We start from the raw sequence: 19,464 nt of genomic DNA on the forward strand, positions 1-19,464 counted from the left end.
TAGATGGATGGATGTGTGGCTGGCTGGCTATGTGAGCGTGCCTGACTGCCTGCCTAGCTGATTGAGGGTGTTCGGGTGTGACTCTGTGCTATATGGCTCTGACTATGTTTGGCTGGGTGTGTGTGTGTGAGTGTTTGTGATTTTTTGGCCATATCTGGTGTAAATCATTATTTCTACGTTGCCATTGTCGTCGTTGTTGTTGTTGCTGCTGTTGTTCGTCTCGATATCATTTCATTCAATTAATTTTATTTTCTACCTCTACGATTTCTGGTTAGCTGGCTAGCACCACTGTGTGTTTCACTTGTTGTTGTAGCTGTTGTTGTTGTTGTATTGTTTTTAGCGTATTTCGATTAGGGCTCTTAAAAAAATCATTTAAAATTCGCATATTGTCGCAATTTCTTGGCATTGTGCATTTGACCATCCATTCACTGGGGTGGCACAAAAACAAGACACCGACACAGCAAAGCAAAGCAAAGTAAACCACGAAAACCGAAAGAAAGACAAATCACACCGAGAGACAGACAGACAGACATCAACGACAGCAGCGGCGACAACAACGGCGCAAATCACGGCAACAAAAACGGTTAAACGGGGAAAAAATCAAAAATTCCGAAAAAGAAAGAAAAAAGATTCAAACGCCCATCGCAACGGTAGTGAGAGTTTTGAAATTAAATTAAATCTCCAAAAAATACAAGAAATCAAAAAGAAATTTGAAAATATTCAAAATCGAAATACGGAGTCCGGGCAATGCGTGGGTCTCCTCAAAAGACGAAAGTGCGGTTTTGAAAATTATTTTTTCGTTTCGTTTCTTTTTTTTTAATTAAATATTTTTTAAATATCAAAAAAAGAAAAATCGGTGAAAAAAAAACAAAAAAAGAAACTTTTTCAAAGTTTCTAAAAAAATAATTATTTTGTGACGTTTTTGAAAAAACGCAAAACAACACTTAGCTGCAACAACAAACGAATCAATCGGCAGCTTGGAAAAAAGTGCGAATTTAGATTTTTGGCATTTATTTGGTGTGTTCAAAAAAAAAAGATTTTTTTCAATTCACACACACATACATACACCTAAGTCCACCCAGATTACGACAAAGGCGAAAAACGTAACAAGAAAAAAGTAAGATATTCACATAAATTTAAATTTATCCACTTGAATTAAAAAAGGGAAACCAAAAATATTAAAAACAATTAAAATTAAAAAAAAATCAAAAAAAATATCTACATTTTTGCGTGAGTGTAATGCGTAGTGATTTTTGGGGTTTTCACATAAATTTTATTTTATTTTTTTTCTTGAAAAAAAAATATGATTTGGCTATTATTAAGGGAAATATTGTAGGAAAATGATAAAAATTCGATGCAGTATACATTTTTCCTTATTTAATGCTTTATAAAAATAATTAATTTAAAAATGATCAAATTATAAAATTGAAAAAAATAGAGCGCTATTTTAAAGAAAAAGGAGAGTTCAGGCCAAATCAAATGAAAATTATAGAACAAATTTTATATATAAATAGATTAATTAATTTTGTTTATTAAAATAGAAAAAATAGCATTTAAAAAATAAAATAATTTAAAAAATGTACAAGGGTCTTTAAAACGACAAGAAAAGCCGAGTTTGAATTGAACAATTTGTTGGAAATATGAAGAAATATTATTTTTGCATAGGTTATTAGTCAGCTTGTACTTAAAACAATAATCCTTAAGAAATTTCTGAAAAATCTCACAATTGAGTTTTGAGAAAAGAAGTCTTTGAAAACTATTTGTGAAAACCGTGATTTATCTCTGACAAAAAATGCTTAAAAGTTCCACTATAATTGAAAAAATCTGGGGAGAAATCCAATATTTATCCCTGAACCATCGAAAACAATTCTTAAAAACCCCAAGATCAATCCTTGATAAAAAAGTTTAAAGAAATCACAATTTACCCATGACAATGATCTTCAATGATATTCCAATAAAAATCTTAAAAAAAATCACGGTTGTTCCTTCGAAATTTGACGACTGATCTTTGAATACAAATATCATATTGATCCTTGACAAAAAATCCTTGGAAAATCGAAAAATTTATCATTGACAGCTCTCTTTATAGAAAAGTGACGACAATTCGTTGCATAATTAATTAAATTAATCCGTAAATAAAAATGTGGACGTTTCAAAATTTTTATTTAATCTTGAAAAATCCCTAAAAATTAACTATCGAATCCTGGGGGAAGATTATCCAAAACTACTTAAAAAGTATTAGTCTGTTTGCCAACTGATGTATTCTTTCAGCCAATATTGATCCGGGAAACTATTGTGATTTTATGTGGGGGGTGGGTTCGAGGTTTCAAGAGAGTAAGCCAATATTGTTCGTAACTACCCAAGTCTGATAAAAAATATTACAATTTGTACTATATCGAATACTTCCTTCACTGTTGAAATGTGCGGGAGGTAACAGATATAGGGGTCCTAAGTATTCCACTTTCACACTTCATCTAATACTTGAATCTAGAATAAATATTTCCTATAAAACCAAGAAAATATACTCCCAAAATATTCCAAAATTCATGATTAAATCACAGCATATTTAATCAAAAAACCTCAATTAGATACTGAAAGTCTACAATTGAGTCTTGAGAAAATATCCCCAAAAATCGATGATTGAATCTTAAAAAAAAAACTTTTCCAAAAATTTAAAAATTGAAGCAATTAAAATATTGAATTGAAACATTCCTTAAGACAACCACGACTGAATTCTGCAAAAAAAAAAAAATCCTAAAAAATTCTTCAATGAAATCTGAAAAAAACAAAATTCCAAAAAAAATCTGCATTTCAATCTTTTTTTAATTACTCCTGAAAGATCCATTTCGTATATTGGAAAAAATTCATTAAAATTTAAAATTGAATTTTGAGTAAACATTTCCAAAATATCCTCCCCATTGTGTGATGAAATAGTATTCCTTGGAAATCCTCAATTGAATACTGAAAATCCTTTTCTATTATCTAAAACAATATTTATTTCAAATTTAAAATTGAATACTAAAAAATCCCGAATTGAGTTTGGAAAAAATATTCCTAAATATTCCACGATTAAATTTTAGAAAACCAATATTCAAATAAAATTTTAATTTGAATACTGAATAAAAAATCAAATCCTAAATATCCTAGATGGAATCGTGGAAAATATTCCTAAACATGAATTGGATCAAATTGATTGAATTTTGAAAAAACATTTCTAAAAATTTAACAATTGAACCAATATCAATGAATCCAACAAAAAATCGACTGTCTTATTATGGAAAATATAAAATATCCTCTATTGTATCTTGAAAAAGAAATTCAAAAAAAAAATCGGAAATTCAATATTAATAAATAACTCCTGAATATATTTCTTTTAAATTTAAAATTGAATACTTAAAATATCCTGAAATATCTCCACAAAATCTTTGAAAAATATTCCTAAAAATTCCACGATTAAATTTTAGAAAACAAATATTCCCGAAATATTCCTATTAAATTTAAAATTGAATACTGAATAAAAAATCGAAATTCTAAGAATCCTCGATCGAATCTTGGAAAATATTATCAAGCATAAATTGGATCAATACAGGGCCTCAATTCCGGTTCTGTGAAAATGTGAAATGAAAATAGCTTTAAAGAAAAAAAATATATAAGGAAAATATTTTTCATTTTAGATTTTCCTAGAACAAGAAGTTATTTTATGAAAATCGACCGAATAATTTCAAAATTAAGACCCTTACATCACGGATAACCAAAAAACCTCCAGTAATTTAAAATATTATGTAGTTGTATATTTTTGTCCATAGTTCGAAAATTTATTTATCAATATCACCATTTTGTAAATACATTTCAAAATAAGATGTCCTTCTATTAATTTCTTTAATATTTCTTTGCTACATAGATACGTCTCATTTCTCCGTTCTCTCGTGATCCGTTGTGATCTTAAATTCCTTCTATATTTTCATGGTTAATGAATATCCTAGTAAATATTTTCTAAAAACACTATTGCCTTATTGAATACGGAATTTCTCTTGGAATATATTTTTCAAAAATCCCAAATGATGTTCTGAAAACTGATTTGCATATTTCACCTTGGAAACAGTTTTGGTTTTATATTTTCTATTAAAACAAGAATATGGAAAAAATAAGTCTAACATATATTCAGTAATATCACCATTATCGTAAATACATTTTAAACTCAGACGAGATTCTAAGAATTTCTTCAATATTTCTGTTTAAGCCTCTTTCGATCAGTTTTGGTCTGAATTTTCCATTTATTGCATATTTCCCAGATTCTTCTATATCTGTCCCTTTTTAAATTTCGTCAATATTTTTTGATAGTTTTGATTTATATTTTTTCCATGTATTTTCAATGGTTAATGGTTATCCGATTAAATATTTCCTAAAAACACAGTTGAATCTAGAAAAAAATATTGAATCTAAAAAATTCTCTTACTTAATCCTAAAAAACATTCTAAAAAAATTGGAAACGTATTTCCTAAAAATCCAAAATTAAGAAAACTGATTTTCATGGTAGCAGTTGAGGTTCTATATTTTCTATTAGAAAATAAATACGAAGAAAAAATAATCCGGCCATTTATTTAGCAATATCACCATTTTCGTAAATACATTTTTAACTTAGACGAAATTCTAACAATTTCTTCAATATTTCTGTGTAAGCCTCTCAGCGTCAGTTTTGATCTTAATTTTCCATTTATTTTATGTTCCCTTGGTCCTTCGATATCTTCCCATTATCAATTTCGTCAATATTTTTTGATTGTTTTGATTTATATTTTTTTCATTTCTTCTGTATTTTTATGGTTAATGAATATCCGAGTGAATATTTCACAAAAACACATATTACCTAAAAATCCAAAATTAAGTTTGCAAAACTGAAACTAGTAACTAGAATTTTATATGGATGTATTTTTTGCCCATAGCTCGGACTTTTATTCAGCAATATCACCATTTTCGTAAATACATTTAAAACGCAAATGTCCTTTTATCAATTTCTTTAATATTTCCTTTTCAGCTCCTTCAAAGGAGCAGTTTTGATCTATATTTTATATTTCCCCCCACTCAGGAGCACTTTTGTTCTTCATTTTCTTCTCTTGTGTCTAAATTTCAACAATGTGATTTCTTGATATTCCCCCAATTTTCATCATGTTTCTTCTTTCTCTCTTTGAATTTTCCGTCCCTCTAAATGAAAACTATCTATCACCTACGTCAAACCCCGACAAAATTTTAACGAAATTAGATTTTGAAATTAGTTTAAGGTTCTTGATACTTTTACTTTTCCATCTCCCCTTCCTCCTGCTCTCCACCACTATTTCTTTTCTCTTTTGCCAATATGCATGAATATTTTTGTTGGGAGGGGGGTTTTGCAAATTTCTCACTCAACGAAAAGTCAAAGGTCAGCAAAACAAATCTCTTCGAAAGTAATTCATCAAAAGAGTTGGGACTTTCTCTCTCTCTCTCTCACTCACTCTCTTTTGATATTAACACGTTGTGGACACGTGAACATGACACAAACATGAAATAAATGATGTCACTAGCCAATTCTCCTTTAACCCTTAATTAACACATCAGGTCCTAAGTGAAATAACATTTTTCTTCGAGTCTATTTTTCTTGTCGCTGTCGTTTTTTCTTCTTCTGCTCGGTTATCTCGCCTTGCCACAAGTTCAATTTCAATGGCAAGTAACAATTCATTTGCTTTGCTTTTTTGCATTTCTTTCATTATTTATTGCATTCATGAATGCAGAACATGCCGATGCACAAGAAAAAAATAAACGGAAATTACACTTGCGCTTCCTAGATGAAACAGATCGTGAGAGAAAACACGTCAACATAAACTGGCGAAGCAAACAAGCAACAAATAGTCGTCTTTCAGGGCTAAGAAAACCGAAAAAAAGGTATTTTTGGAAAGTTGCCAAATTCGGTGTTTTTTCCTCTACTTCTAATTCTGTTGATTGTTCTAAGTGGAAAATACCCTCCTCTGTTTTGAATCATAATCAGAAAAACAAGACAATGTGTGATTGTCTCATGTTAAAAAAAGTTTCGCCCAACAAAAAATGTAGGGAAAAATCTTGCACTCAACCAACATTGACGTTGCACAAAATTATTTCAACATCATGTCATACCAAAAGGAAACGAAACAAAAAATTAACAATATTTTGATGATTTGTTCGAATGCCTGCAGTCGTCTACAAACAGTCTGTTATCGAATATAATTTTTTTATCGGATTTTTCTCTTCTTATTTTGCGTTTTATAGAATGTGTTTTGCATTCAATTACAACATTTATGGTACTAATGAACTTTGGCTTATAAAAACACATCATAACAATAACAAAAAAAAATTCTAAAATAATTACAAAATAGCATAATTGAGAGGTGACATGTGATCCGAATACACATGATTAATTTATTTAAAAAAAATTATTTCAAAATATTGAAATAATTGAAGACTAGGAAAAAATATACTCTCGGCAAATGCTTAAGCAACTTGATATTTTGGTAGATATCTCCGGTATTTGAGGAGATATATGGAAATAATTTTTAATAATTTGAAACATGATGTCCTTCTTTCTAAAACAATTTAAATTATGAAGATAACTCAATTATTTCCAAAGTTATAGCTGACGAAAGTAACTGCAAAAAATATACCAAAAATTTAAAAAATTGGTAATGTTAATATTCCCACCTATAACTCGGGTATTTGAAGAGATAAAACTAAATAATTTTTAGCATTTTGAAACAAGATATCCCTCAATCGAAAACGATTTACATCCTGCAGCTATCTCAACTACTTCCAAAGTTATGACCCACAAAAATGACTGCCGAGAAAATTCCATAAATTTAATATTTTTGGAATGATGTGGATTTAAACCAATATCTCAGGGTATTTTTTGAGGTACATCAAAATAATTTCCCGTAATTTGAAACAATTTATCCCTCTTTCCAAAACAATTTATATACTGAAGATAACCCAATTGTTTCCTAAGTTATGAGCCTCACAAACAATTTGCAAAAAAAAAAAAACTAAAAACATTTTGTTATTATATACATTTTGTCTAATATCTCGAGTATTTCATGAGATATATCAAAATAATTTTTAGCGTTTTCGAACAAGATATCTCTCTTTTGAAAATGACTTACATCCTGAAGATAGCCCAATAATTGGCAAAGTTATAAACCAAGAAAATTAATGGAAGAAAAAAAATTAAAAACTTTTAGATTTTCAGTATGTATGGATTTTTAACGACATCTCAGGTATTTGTTGAGTTATCTCAAAATAATTGGCAGTCATTTGAAACGAGAGAAGCCTCTTTCTAAAACAATTTAAATCCTGTAAATATATTAATTACTCACAAAGTTATGACCCAAAAAGTGATTGCTGAAGAAAATTCCAAAATTTTCTAAATTTTTTGAATAATACGGAATTGAACCGGTATATTAGGGTAATTTTAGAGACATATCAAAATAATTTACACTGATTTGAAACAACATATCCCTCTTTCCAAAACAACTATTATCTTGATGATAACCCAAGTACATCCAAAGTTATGAGCCTCAAATGTTATTGCAGAAAAGCAACTAAAATTTGCAACATTCTGGAATTAAATACATTTTGGCAAGTATCTCGGGTATTTGAGCAGATATATCAAAATAATTTTTATTAATTTGAAACAAAATGTCTCTTTTTCGACAATGACTCTCATCCAGAAGACAGTCCAATAATTTCCAAAGTTATGATCCAAAAAATTGATGGCATGAATATGAATTCTCATAAAATGTTGGTACTTGCAAAAAGTTAAAGTAGCGAATTTTTGACCATAACTCGGGTATTTGTTAATTTTTAGGAAATCTTGTGACCTGAATTTCGCGGATCAGATAATCTTCTATCAATGTCAAGTTATTTCAAGCAAATCGACCAAATATTTTCAAAGTTATTACCCTTAGAATACGGAAACCCAAAATAATCCAGCATTTTTAAATATTATGTAGTTGTATATTTTTGTCCATAACTCGGAGATTTATGCAGCAATATCACCATTTTCGTAAATACATTTAAAGATGGGAAGTCTTTCTATCAAAAACCAGTTATTTCATGAAGATATACAGAGTAGTTCCAAAGTTATGCTTCCCCAAATACGGTAGTGCAAAATATTATGTTATATGAAGAACTTGGGTAGTTGTTAATTTTTGGCTATAACTCGTTAATTTTATGTGCTAATTTAAAATAACTTACATATATTCAAATGATAGACGTTTTGCGATCTCAATGAAGTCATTTCATAAAAATTGATGAAGAAGTTACAAAGTTCTAAGCCCCAGAATATGATTGCGCAAAAAAATATAAAATATTCAAAAATTCTGGTAGTCATAAATGTTTGCCCATAACTTCGGCATTTCTTTAGTCGTAACAATATATTTTGGTTGTATTCAAAGCTTAGGTATGCTTCTTTCATAATCCATTAATTTCATTAAGATATATTTATAATTTCACGAGTTACGGTAACTTAAACGAAAATTCACAAAGAATATACTAATGGGAATAAATTGAGTATCTGTGTATTTTTGGGTATAACTCACGTGGATCATCAGCTACAACGAAGTGATGCAAATAAAGTTCGAAGCTTAGATGTTTATCTCTCGAAATCAAGTAAGATGATAGAAATATTCCAATTTCTTCAAAAGTTATGGCCCCTGAAAAAGATAAGCGGAAAAAAATTATTAATTTACAAAATTAGTGCAAATCGAAATTTTGCTATATAACTCGGGTATTTGGCAAAACTATATGTCAGTAGCATACAAATATCAAAAATGTAATGTCTCTCATTCAAAATAAATTTATTTTATGAGGATATAGTAAAAACTTTGAAATGTATGGGCCCAGAATGTGTGTGCGCAAAACATATTTCAAATGAGACAATTGAGGTGGATGGAGGATTTTGTCTACAACTCAGATTTTGATGAGCTATATATACGTGAAAAGCACGTGTTAGACATAACAGTTTTCTCTTTCAAAACCAATTTTTTAAGATATCTGGAAGGTCTGGAACCCAATGTTCTTTTAGCGATTTCTTCGATTTTTTATTTCAAATTTCCCATATTAGTTTCAATGAGTATGACATCCAAATTCTTTTTCTTTAGCTGTAAATAATAAATCTTAGTGATTAATCAATTTTATATCTAAAATTTTGAGTCAACCAGACAACCATATGTCAGACAACAACCCAATAAATAGCCCCTTATAAAATGCCAGGTAATCGGTCATTTTCATGGTCGTAAGGTAATGAAAAATCAACGGAAAATATATCGTTGTGGGGGAATGAGGGCAATGACAGTTGTCGCAGGTGTCGTCGTTTTGTCTAGGTTAAAAAAGATAAAAATAATTTTGGTTGAAAAAAATTAAAAACAATAAATATAAGTTGAGGGAAAATTGTTTTTGTAGAACAAATGTTTTTCGATCGATATCAAAATATCGAGAGGATGAGCAATTTTGGCGATATTCCTCTTTCAATATCAAATATGGAGTAACTATACATTTTTGGGGATAACTCATAAAATTGTTCAGATATATCCACATAATCTGTTTTATATTTAATTCTGATGTGATGTCCTCTTTAAATATATGAATTTATTTTATAAAGAAAGACCGATTACTTCAAAAGTTATGGACCTTAGAATATTCGCTCGGAAACTAATTAAAATGTTGAAAAAATCAAATCCCTGTAATTTTAGGTTAATATCTCAAAAACTCGGTCAGATATATTGACATAATATAATTATAATTTTTTCATGGGATGTTCCTCTTTCAGTACAAAGTTATTTTATAAACATACACCGATTACTTCTAAAATTATGAACCATAGAATAGTCACTCGGAAAATAATTAAGAAATTGAAAAAATCAAGCCCCTGCCATTTTAGGTTAATATCTTAAAAACTCGGTTATCTATATCGACATAATATAATTTTTATTTTATCATGGGATGTTAATATTCCAATACAAAAAAATATTTGTTAAAGATAAGTCGAGTAATTGACGAGTTATGGCCCTTAGAAAATACGTGGGGAAAAAAATAAATGATGCTTCAAATATCGAGTAACTGTGATTTTGATTTTTATTTGGCGATATCTCGAAAATTTTATGAGCTACATCTACATAATTTAATTTCTATTTTTTCCTGAGATCATCCTCCTTCAATATAAAGTTAGTTGGCAAACATACCCCGATTATTTCACGAGTTATAGCCCTTAGAAAATGCGCGTGGGAAAAATACATATATTGAAAATATTGAGTAACTGTGAATTTTTGGCGATATCTCAAATATATGGTTGGCTACATCCACATAATTTAATTTCGATTTTATCCTGAGATCGTGCTCCTCAAATACAAATGTATTTGGTAAAATTACACCGATTACTTCACGAGTTATGACCTTTAGAAAATGCATGTGCAAATAATTAAAGATATTGAAAATATTGAGTAACTGTGAAATTTTGTCTATAACTCAGTTATTTAACCAATTACATCTATAAAATTATGTCTATTTAAAGCATAGATACTTTCCTTTAATCATAAATTTATTTTCTGAGCATACATGGACTATTTCGAAAGCTATGGTCCCTAGAAAATGAGTGCGGAAAAAATTCAAGAAATTTGAAATATCGAGTAACTGTGAATTTTTGGCGATAACTGAATTTTTTACTACCTACATCCACAAAATTACGTCTATGTAATGCTAAGATACCCCTCTTTTAGTATAAATTTATTTTTTGAGCATACATGGACTATTTCGAAAGCTATGGTCCCTAGAAAATGAGTGCGGAAAAAATTCAAGATATTTGAAATATCAAGTAACTGTGAATTGTTGGCGATAACTGATTTTTTTACCAGCTACATCCATAAAATTACGTCTATTTAAAGCGTAGGTACTTCCCTTTAATCATAAATTTATTTTTTGAGCATACAGGGACTATTTCGAAAGTTATGGCCTCTAGAAAATGAGTGCGGAAAAAATTCAAGTTTTTTAAAATATGGGGTAACTGTGAATTTTTGGCGATAACTCAATTGTTTTACCAGCTACATCCACAAAATTACGTCTACGCAAAGCTTAGACATTCCCCTTTAATCATAAATTTATTCTTTGAGCATACGTGGATTATTTCGAAAGTTATGGCCCCTAGAAAATGAGTGCGGAAAAAATTAAAGATATTTGAAATATCGAGTAACTGTGAATTTTTGGCGATAACTGATTTTTTTGCCAGCTACATCCACAAAATCTATACGTCTATATAGAGCTTAGATACTCCCTTTTAATCATAAATTTATTCTTTGAGCATACAGGGACAATTTCGAAAGTTATGGCCCCTAGAAAATGAGTGCGGAAAAAATTCAAGTTTTTTAAAATATCGGGTAACTGTTATTTTTTGGCGATAACTCAGTTGTTTGGCTAGCTACACCCACAAAATTACGTATATGTAAAGCTTAGATACTCCTCTATAATAGTAAATTTATTTATTGAGCATACAGTGACTATTTCGAAAGTTATGGCCACTAGAAAATGAGTGCGGAAAAAAATCAAGATATTCGAAATATCAAGTAACTGTGAATTTTTGGCTATAACTCAATTGTTTTACCAGCTACATCCATAAAATTACGACTATGTAAAACTTAGATATTCCCCTTTAATCATAAATTCATTTTCGAACATATATGGATTATTGGAAAAGTTATGACCCCAAAAAATGACTACGCAAAAAATCCTAATAATTATACAATTCAAAAACATGAGGTTTTTGGCTATAACTCTGTTATTGTATTAGATACATTTATGAAATGTGTATTTATGTTAAACTTAGATGTTCCTCTTGCAATGTCGAATTATTTTGTAGACTTTCCTGGAGTATTTCAAAAGTTATGAACCATAGAAACTGTGTAGGCCAAAAATTATGATGATGAATGAATGAACCTGGGCTATTTTCATTTTTGTAGGATATCTTACCAATTTCAGCAGCTATATTAATGAAATCGGCCTTCAAAGAAAGCCCGACCTTTGTAAAGAGCCTCTTCAAATATGCATTCTTGAAAAAATAATTTTTAAAGCAATTTTTGTGAACTTAATTTTTTTTTCATTTTCAAAATATTTTTGTTCTTTTTTTAATTTTCAAAATATTTTTTTTATTTTTAGTTTAAAGAATATTTTTTGAAGATTTCCACAAATATTTTAATGGCCAATCATAACTATAATTAGTCTTATTTTAATTATTTTTCTTTTCTATATATGTCCTGAGAAAAGTTTAGAGAGATCCCAATTCCCATCCCTGCCTTGTAAAACCAAATCCCACATCTATACATAAAAAAGAGAATTTTCCTCAAGAAAATCCCTCCATTTTCTCTTTGAATGACAACCTTCCATTTTCATAGTTCTCGGACTAAGAGAAGTCCATCAAAATGCCCTCTTCAATTAACCCTTTTCTCCTCTCCCCTTCTCCAATTTTTCCCTAAACAAACCCCGACCACATGATGTCACGATGAACTCCTTTAACACCTCGCAAAACTAACCCAAAAAAAAAAACACATGCCTTGGCATTTCAAGGATAATTAGCATTTCTCATAATTAATAGCTTTTTTATCTATTCCTGACCCGCAAAAAGAAACAAACAAAAAAATAACCAAAAATATTTGACCCCAAATTTTATGGGTTTTTTGTGGTATTGGCCAGCCGACAAGAAAACTCAATATTTGTTTATTACGTTTTACATTCGAATATTACAAAAAAAGCACACACACACACAAACACAGCCATGTATACATACATATACATGTATGTTTATATGGATGTCCACTAATGGCTAGCTCTGTCTAGAAGAAATTCCCCAACGCCAGTTTCGAAATGGGTTGACAAAAAAAACTAATGATCTAACATTAAGACAACAACAACAACAGCAATAACAACAAATAAATAGTTAAATTATTAATAAAAATTGCACGGGCTAAAAATTTTTCATTCAAATGCCATACACATGTAGGTAGGTAGGTAGGTCGGTGTGAGGGTATGTGTGTTTGTCGATTTGATTAGAAGAAGGCAAAAACCTGAGAATGAACCGAGAAAAATAACAATTGAAAATTATAGTGTTTTTCTGTCCACATCCCCCATACCCCTCCCTCCCTCCACCCAGCACTCAGGCGGGGGGTCTTTACAAAAATTTTGGCTTATCTTGATTTTTATGTAATTGTAATTAATGAATTTTCCGTTGAATGATGTTTTTGTTTTGTTTCGCTTTTTTTATTTGGTGAGCTTTTCGTCATTTGTAATGACGGCACGTGAAAATGTTTTTCTTTTTATTTCATTCTACTACTGCTACTACTGTTGTTATTTTCTTGTTGCTACTACTACTACTGCTGTTGTTGTTGTAGAATATTTATCTACTATTGGCTTTGTGTCTATTATTTGTATTATTTTTAGCTAAACTATAATTTATGTATTTCGTATATTTTTTTACAATGTTTTGTGATTAGGTTTTTGTGCTGTTCTTCTCATTGTTGGTGTTCTTCTCATTGTTGGTGTTTGTTGGCATTTTTTCTGTATAAATTATGAGAACTATAGGATATACAATTATTTATTGTTGTAGGTTTTTTGTTCTGTTGTTGTTAATTTGAAATTGGGTTTAAAGCTCTAAACTGTCGTTATTTTTTTTTTTATTATTTGTTGTGTGTGAACAGGTGCTTTTGTTCGGGAGAATTATAATAATTATTTCTATTGACATTTAAAATAAATTGTGTAATAGATTAGAAGAAGCCTGGGCCCACAGTGGTTTAATATAACAACAATAAAAAATTATAGAAAATTAATAAATAAAAAATTTTTAGATTTAAAACAAAGAAAATATTTAAAGTATTTATAAAATTTGGTGTATATCTCGCCAATTTTCCCAGCTAATAAGAAAGTATCTTACATTTTTCAAAAGCCAAGATGTTCCTTTTTCAGTTCTTAGTCACTTAGTAATGATAACTTCAGTACTTCAAAAGTTATGACCCCTTGAACATGACTACTCAAGAAATTTTAATGATTAGAAAATTTGGGTTGTTTTATATTTTTGGCCATTACTCATAAAATTGTCCAGCTATATCTACATAACTTAGTTTCTATTTTATCCTGAGATTATGCTCTTTCCATAGCAAATTACTATATAAAAATATACCTCAAACTTCAAAAGTTATGACCCCTTGAAGATGACTGCTCGAAAATTTTTAATGATTAGAAAATTTGGGTAATTGTGAATTTTTGGCCATATCTCATAAAATAGTTTAACTATATCTACATTACCCTGTCTCTAATTATTCCTGAGATTATGCTCTTTCAATAACACGTTATTTTATAAAAATAAGCCGCGTACTTTAAATATTATGACTCCTTGAAGATGAATACTCAAAAAAAATAATGATTCGAAAATTTGGGTAATTGTGTATTTTTGGCCATAACTCATAAAAATGTGCAGCTATATCTATATTACCCCATATCTATATAATCCCGAGATTATGCTCTTTAAATAGCAAGTTATTTTATAAAATTATGCTGCGTAATTTAAAAGTTATGACCCCTTGAAGATGAATAATCAAAAAAATTAATGATTCGAAAATTTGGGTAATTGAAAATTTTTGGTCATAACTCATAAAATTGTGCAGCTATATTTACATTACCAAGTCTCTTATTATTCCTGATTATATGCTCTTTCAATAACATGTTATTTTTTAAACATATGCCGCGTTATTTAAAAGTTATGGCCCCATGAAGATGACTACTCAAAAAATTTTAATGATTAAAAGATTTGGGCAATTTTGGATTTTTGGCGATAACTCATAAAATTGTCCAGCTATATCTGTGTAACCCAATTTCTATTTAATCCTGAGATTATGCTTTTTCAATAGCAAGTTATTTTATAAATATGTGCCGCGTACTTTTAAAGTTATGACCCCTTGAAGATTACTACTCGAAAAATTTAAATGATTAGAAAATCTGGTTACTTGTGTATTTTTGGCCATAACTTATAAAATAGTGCACCTATAACTATATCACCAGATTTCTATTTAATCCTAAGATTATGCTCATTCAATAGCAAGTTATTTTATAAAAATAAGCCGCGTACTTTATAAGTTATGACTCCTTGAATATGAGTACTCAAAAAATTTTAATAATTAGAAATTTTGGGTAATTGTGTATTTTTGGCCATAACTCATAAAATTGTGCAGTTATATCTACATTACCAAAATTTATATTTAATCCTGAGATTATACTCTTTCAATAAATAATTTTATAAATATGTGACGCGTACTTTAATTAAATTAATTAAATTAAATTAAACTAAATTCAAAATTTTTGTAATTGAGAATTTTTGGCTATAACTCAAAAATTTGTTCAATTACATCCACTTCTTATAATTGGTATTTTATCTTAAAATGCCCGTCTTTCAATATCAAATTATTTTATAAATGTACATCAAGAATTTCACGGGTTATGGCTCTTAGAATATGAGAGCGGAAAAAATGTATGATATTTGAAATGTTGAGTAACTGTGGATTTTTGGCGATAACTCAGTTATTTGACCAGCTACATCTACATAAATTACGTCTATTTGAAGCTAAGATATTCCCCTTTAATCGTAAATTTATTTTTCGAGCATCCAGGGATTATTTCAAAAGTTAAGGCCCGTAGAAAATGTGTGCGGAAAAAATTCAATATATTTCAAATATCGAGTAACTGTGAATTTTTGTCGTTAGCGCAATTATTTGACCATCTACATCTACAAAATTACGTATATGTAAAGCTTAGATATTCCCCTTTAATCATAAATTACAATTTGGGCATAAATGATTTATTTTGAAAGTTATGAGCCCTAGCAAATGAGTGCGGAAAAAATTCAAGATATTTCAAATATCGAGTAAATGTGCATTTGTGGCGATAACTCAATTATTTGCCAAGCTACATCTACAAAAATTACGTCTATGTAAAGCTTAGATATTCTCCTTTAATCATAAATTACATTTTGGGCATACATGGATTATTTCAAAAGTCATGACCCCTAGAAAATTTGCACGCAAAAATTTCTATTGATTATACAATTGGGGTAACTCTAGAATTTTGGCTATAACTCGGTTATTTTATTAGATATTTTCATCAATCTGACATTTATGGAAAGCTTAGATGTTCCTCTGTCCAATTTTAAATCATTTTATAATCTCTCCTAGTTTATATCAAAAATTATGACCCATAGAATATGGGTACCCAAAAAAATTGTGGTGAATGAAAATCTTTGGGTTATTTTTATTATGGCGGTATATCTTTTCAGCGGCTACATTATTAAAACTTGCTTTCAAAGAAAGCTTAGATATGCTTTAACCCCTTTCGATTTTATTTTACATTTATAATCTATCCTAGTTTATATCAAAAATTATGACCCATAGAACATGCGTACGCAAAAAATTGTGGTAAATGAAAATCTTAGGTTATTTTGATTTTGGCGTGATATCTCACGAATTTCACTAGCTACATTATCAAAATTTGCTCTCAAAGGAAGCTTCGATATCCCTTAGCCCCTTTTGATTTTATTTTACATTTTTGTTTAATAAATCATTGGGCCTTTCTTAATATTTATTTTATTAATCGGTTTTTAATTATGGCGATTATTTATCAATCCCACCATTAGCCATGCCAATTTAATTAATTTATTTGACCGCATTTCTCAATGCAAAGCAACGGATGATATTGTGGTTGGTTAGAAGATGTCTACTCAATTTCAATATTTCATCACGATAATTAAGATAATTTTATTTTTTGTCTAATTTCCGATAAAACCCCATGGCATTTGAAATATTGTCAAAATTTTCAATCAAATAACAAACAACCGACCAATAAAAATCCAATTGTTTACTAATAAAATGATTAAATTCAATTATAATAAACATCACAATACACCACCAAGGTAGCAACAATTAAGTCTAGTTAGTGAAATTGATTAGCCTTAATGTTATTAACAATCTGGTCAGCAAAAAACCAAACCATAAAAAATTATTTTGGCTAGCACGTGTACTAGAGAACAATAAATGGCAAAAAATCTGTAATGAATATTATTTATTATATAATTATAAAAAAAAATTAAATAAAATCATGAAAAAAAAACGGAATTACAAAATAGTTCCTGTGGTTTTCTGACCACCTTTCAAGCGCTCTCTCTCCTGAGCTCCCAGCTCGCTGGGCCAAAACAAGCGTGTTGACGTTTTTTTTGTCTGATTTGTTTTTGTTGTCAAATTAGATGCCATCCAATGTGAAGCGGAAAATATTATTATTTTTTTTCATATTTATTATATATATACAAACAACGATCGTGAACTTGAACTATTATAACAGCAGCGGCAGCAACAACAACAATAATAAAAATACAACAAAAAAATCTGTTTCAACAAGTCAACGGCTTTTCGCTTCAATGGCCATAAACTGGGCATCAACGAAATGCGATCGTCCATAGATCGTCCACAGCGACGCATCATTTGCAAAACTGAATTGAAGATTTTGATTTCAATATTGTTTTGTATTGTTGTTGTTGTTTTATAACATTGAAATCCAAAACTTTTGGTAAAGTTTAATGTGTTTTATTGTTGTCATTTTAATATTTAATGTGGCATTTTCAATTATCTGTCGGTTTATTCAATAAATTCAAATGACAGACAGATGGACGGCTGGCCGGCAGGACAGACAGAGAGGCAGTCAAACAAAAATTATAATTGGACAATTAAGGAAAACAACAGCCATAAATTTCTTTTTTTTTTTTCAAAATGGAAGAGCAAATAATTTTCAATATTTGAAACACACACACATATATACAGGGTGAGATAAAAAAAAAACGCCATAATTTTAAATTTTTTTTATTATTATTATTTTTTTTTTATTTATTTATTTATTTATTTATTTTTTTTTTTTTTGAATGAAGGCCTAAAATCTAGGAAATAGCATTCAATTTTAGAATAAGTTTAGATTTGTCCGAATTGGTCACCATTGGCACGAATTATGGCCTTCAAACGGCCAATGAAACCGTCACACGCTGCCGGAATGTTGCTCTGCGGTATTTTGGCCCATTCCCGGTGAAGTGCAACAAAGTCAAGGGCCAAAATTTTTACATTTTTTTTTTTAAATATTATTAAAGAAAGCAAAAAATGTCGGAATAGCATCAAATTTTAGAATAAGTTTAGATTTGTTCGAATTGGTCACCTTTGGCACGAATTATGGCCTTCAAACGGCCAATGAAAGCACGTCACACGCTGCCCGAATGTTGCTCTGCGGTATTTTGGCCCATCCGCGGCGAAGAGTTTGCTTGAGGTGATCGACACTTTGGTATTTTTTTGGGCCAACCTTGCTTTCCAAAACAACTCCAAACACAATAGTCCAACGGCTTAATATCCGGAGATTTTGGTGGTGGCGAGGAATCTCATTTTGTAACAATTTTTGGGTGGCGTGTGCCGAGTCCTGTTGGAATGCCAAAGGTCTGCGAGCAAAATATTTGCGCGCCTAAGGCCTTAATACACCCTCCAGAATATTTTGGCGAAAATATTCGGCATTTATTCTAATGCCAAGGTCGATTAATACGAACGGAGAGCGACCATCGGGTGTTATGGCGGCCCACACCATGACTGGCGCTTGAGTTCTGTTGGCTAATTCGAATTGGTCACCTTTGGCACGAATTATGGCCTTCAAACGGCCAATGAAACACAGGTCACACGCTGCCCAAATGGTGCTCTGCGGTATTTCGGCCCATTCCCGGCGAAGCGCTTGCTTGAGGTGATCGACATTTTGGTATTTTTTAGTGCCAACCTTGCTTTCCAAGCCAACTCCAGACACAATAGTTCAACGGATTTGTATCCGGAGATTTTGGTGGTGGCGAGGAACCTCATTTTGTAACCATTTTTGGGTGACGAGTGCTGAGTGCAATGGTGCTGCTGAGTCCTGTTGGAATGCCCAAGGTCTGCCAAAATGTTTGCGTGGCCAAGGGCTTTAATACACCCTCCAGACACAATAGTCCAACGGATTGGTATCCTGAGATTTTTGTGGCCATTGTGCGCTGCAAATGAAGCGAGGAACCTCATTTTGTAACCATTCTTGGATGGCGCGGGCTGATTACAATGGTGCTGCTGAGTCCTGTTGGAATGCCAAATGTCTGCGGCCAAAATGTTTGCGTGCCCAAGGCCTTAATACACCCTTTGGAGTTGAATTGGTAGTAGCTATGCTATGAAGCCTGACCAGAGGCTATATTCTGGTACCTGCGGGTGCCAGGTGCCCCTACATCTTCGGATCTAACCTGACAGTTGGTGTTGGCCCCCTATGTGGGAGCATCGCGGTTGCTGTGGTTTAAACCCACATCGCGGGGAGAGTGTGTTGCTCGAATGTGGAGTTGCATTACCAATC

General features: G+C 30.5%; 2 protein-coding genes across 3 annotated transcripts in view; one reads left to right on the forward strand and one right to left on the reverse strand.

Moving 5' to 3' along the window:
* Positions 1-19,464, reverse strand: part of LOC101889241 (dnaJ homolog subfamily C member 22) — a 201,861-nt gene that overhangs the window by 132,114 nt on the left and 50,283 nt on the right. Inside the window, exon 3 of the transcript XR_009342090.1 lies at positions 8,595-8,708. The gene's annotated coding sequence lies outside the window, so the exon portion shown is untranslated. The remainder of the gene's footprint in view (positions 1-8,594; positions 8,709-19,464) is intronic.
* LOC101889533 (UNC93-like protein) overlaps positions 1-19,464 on the forward strand; it is a 106,379-nt gene that overhangs the window by 49,956 nt on the left and 36,959 nt on the right. The window contains exon 1 of one of the 2 annotated variants that reach the window (XM_005183224.4): positions 925-1,117. The exons of the other annotated variant lie outside the window; for it this stretch is intronic. The gene's annotated coding sequence lies outside the window, so the exon portion shown is untranslated. Of the gene's footprint in view, positions 1-924; positions 1,118-19,464 lie in introns of those variants that run through there. 2 annotated transcript variants of the gene reach the window in all.

This window comes from Musca domestica, unplaced genomic scaffold (genome assembly GCF_030504385.1).
Source record: "Musca domestica strain aabys unplaced genomic scaffold, Musca_domestica.polishedcontigs.V.1.1 2, whole genome shotgun sequence".
In the NCBI taxonomy this organism is placed as follows: domain Eukaryota; kingdom Metazoa; phylum Arthropoda; class Insecta; order Diptera; family Muscidae; genus Musca; species Musca domestica.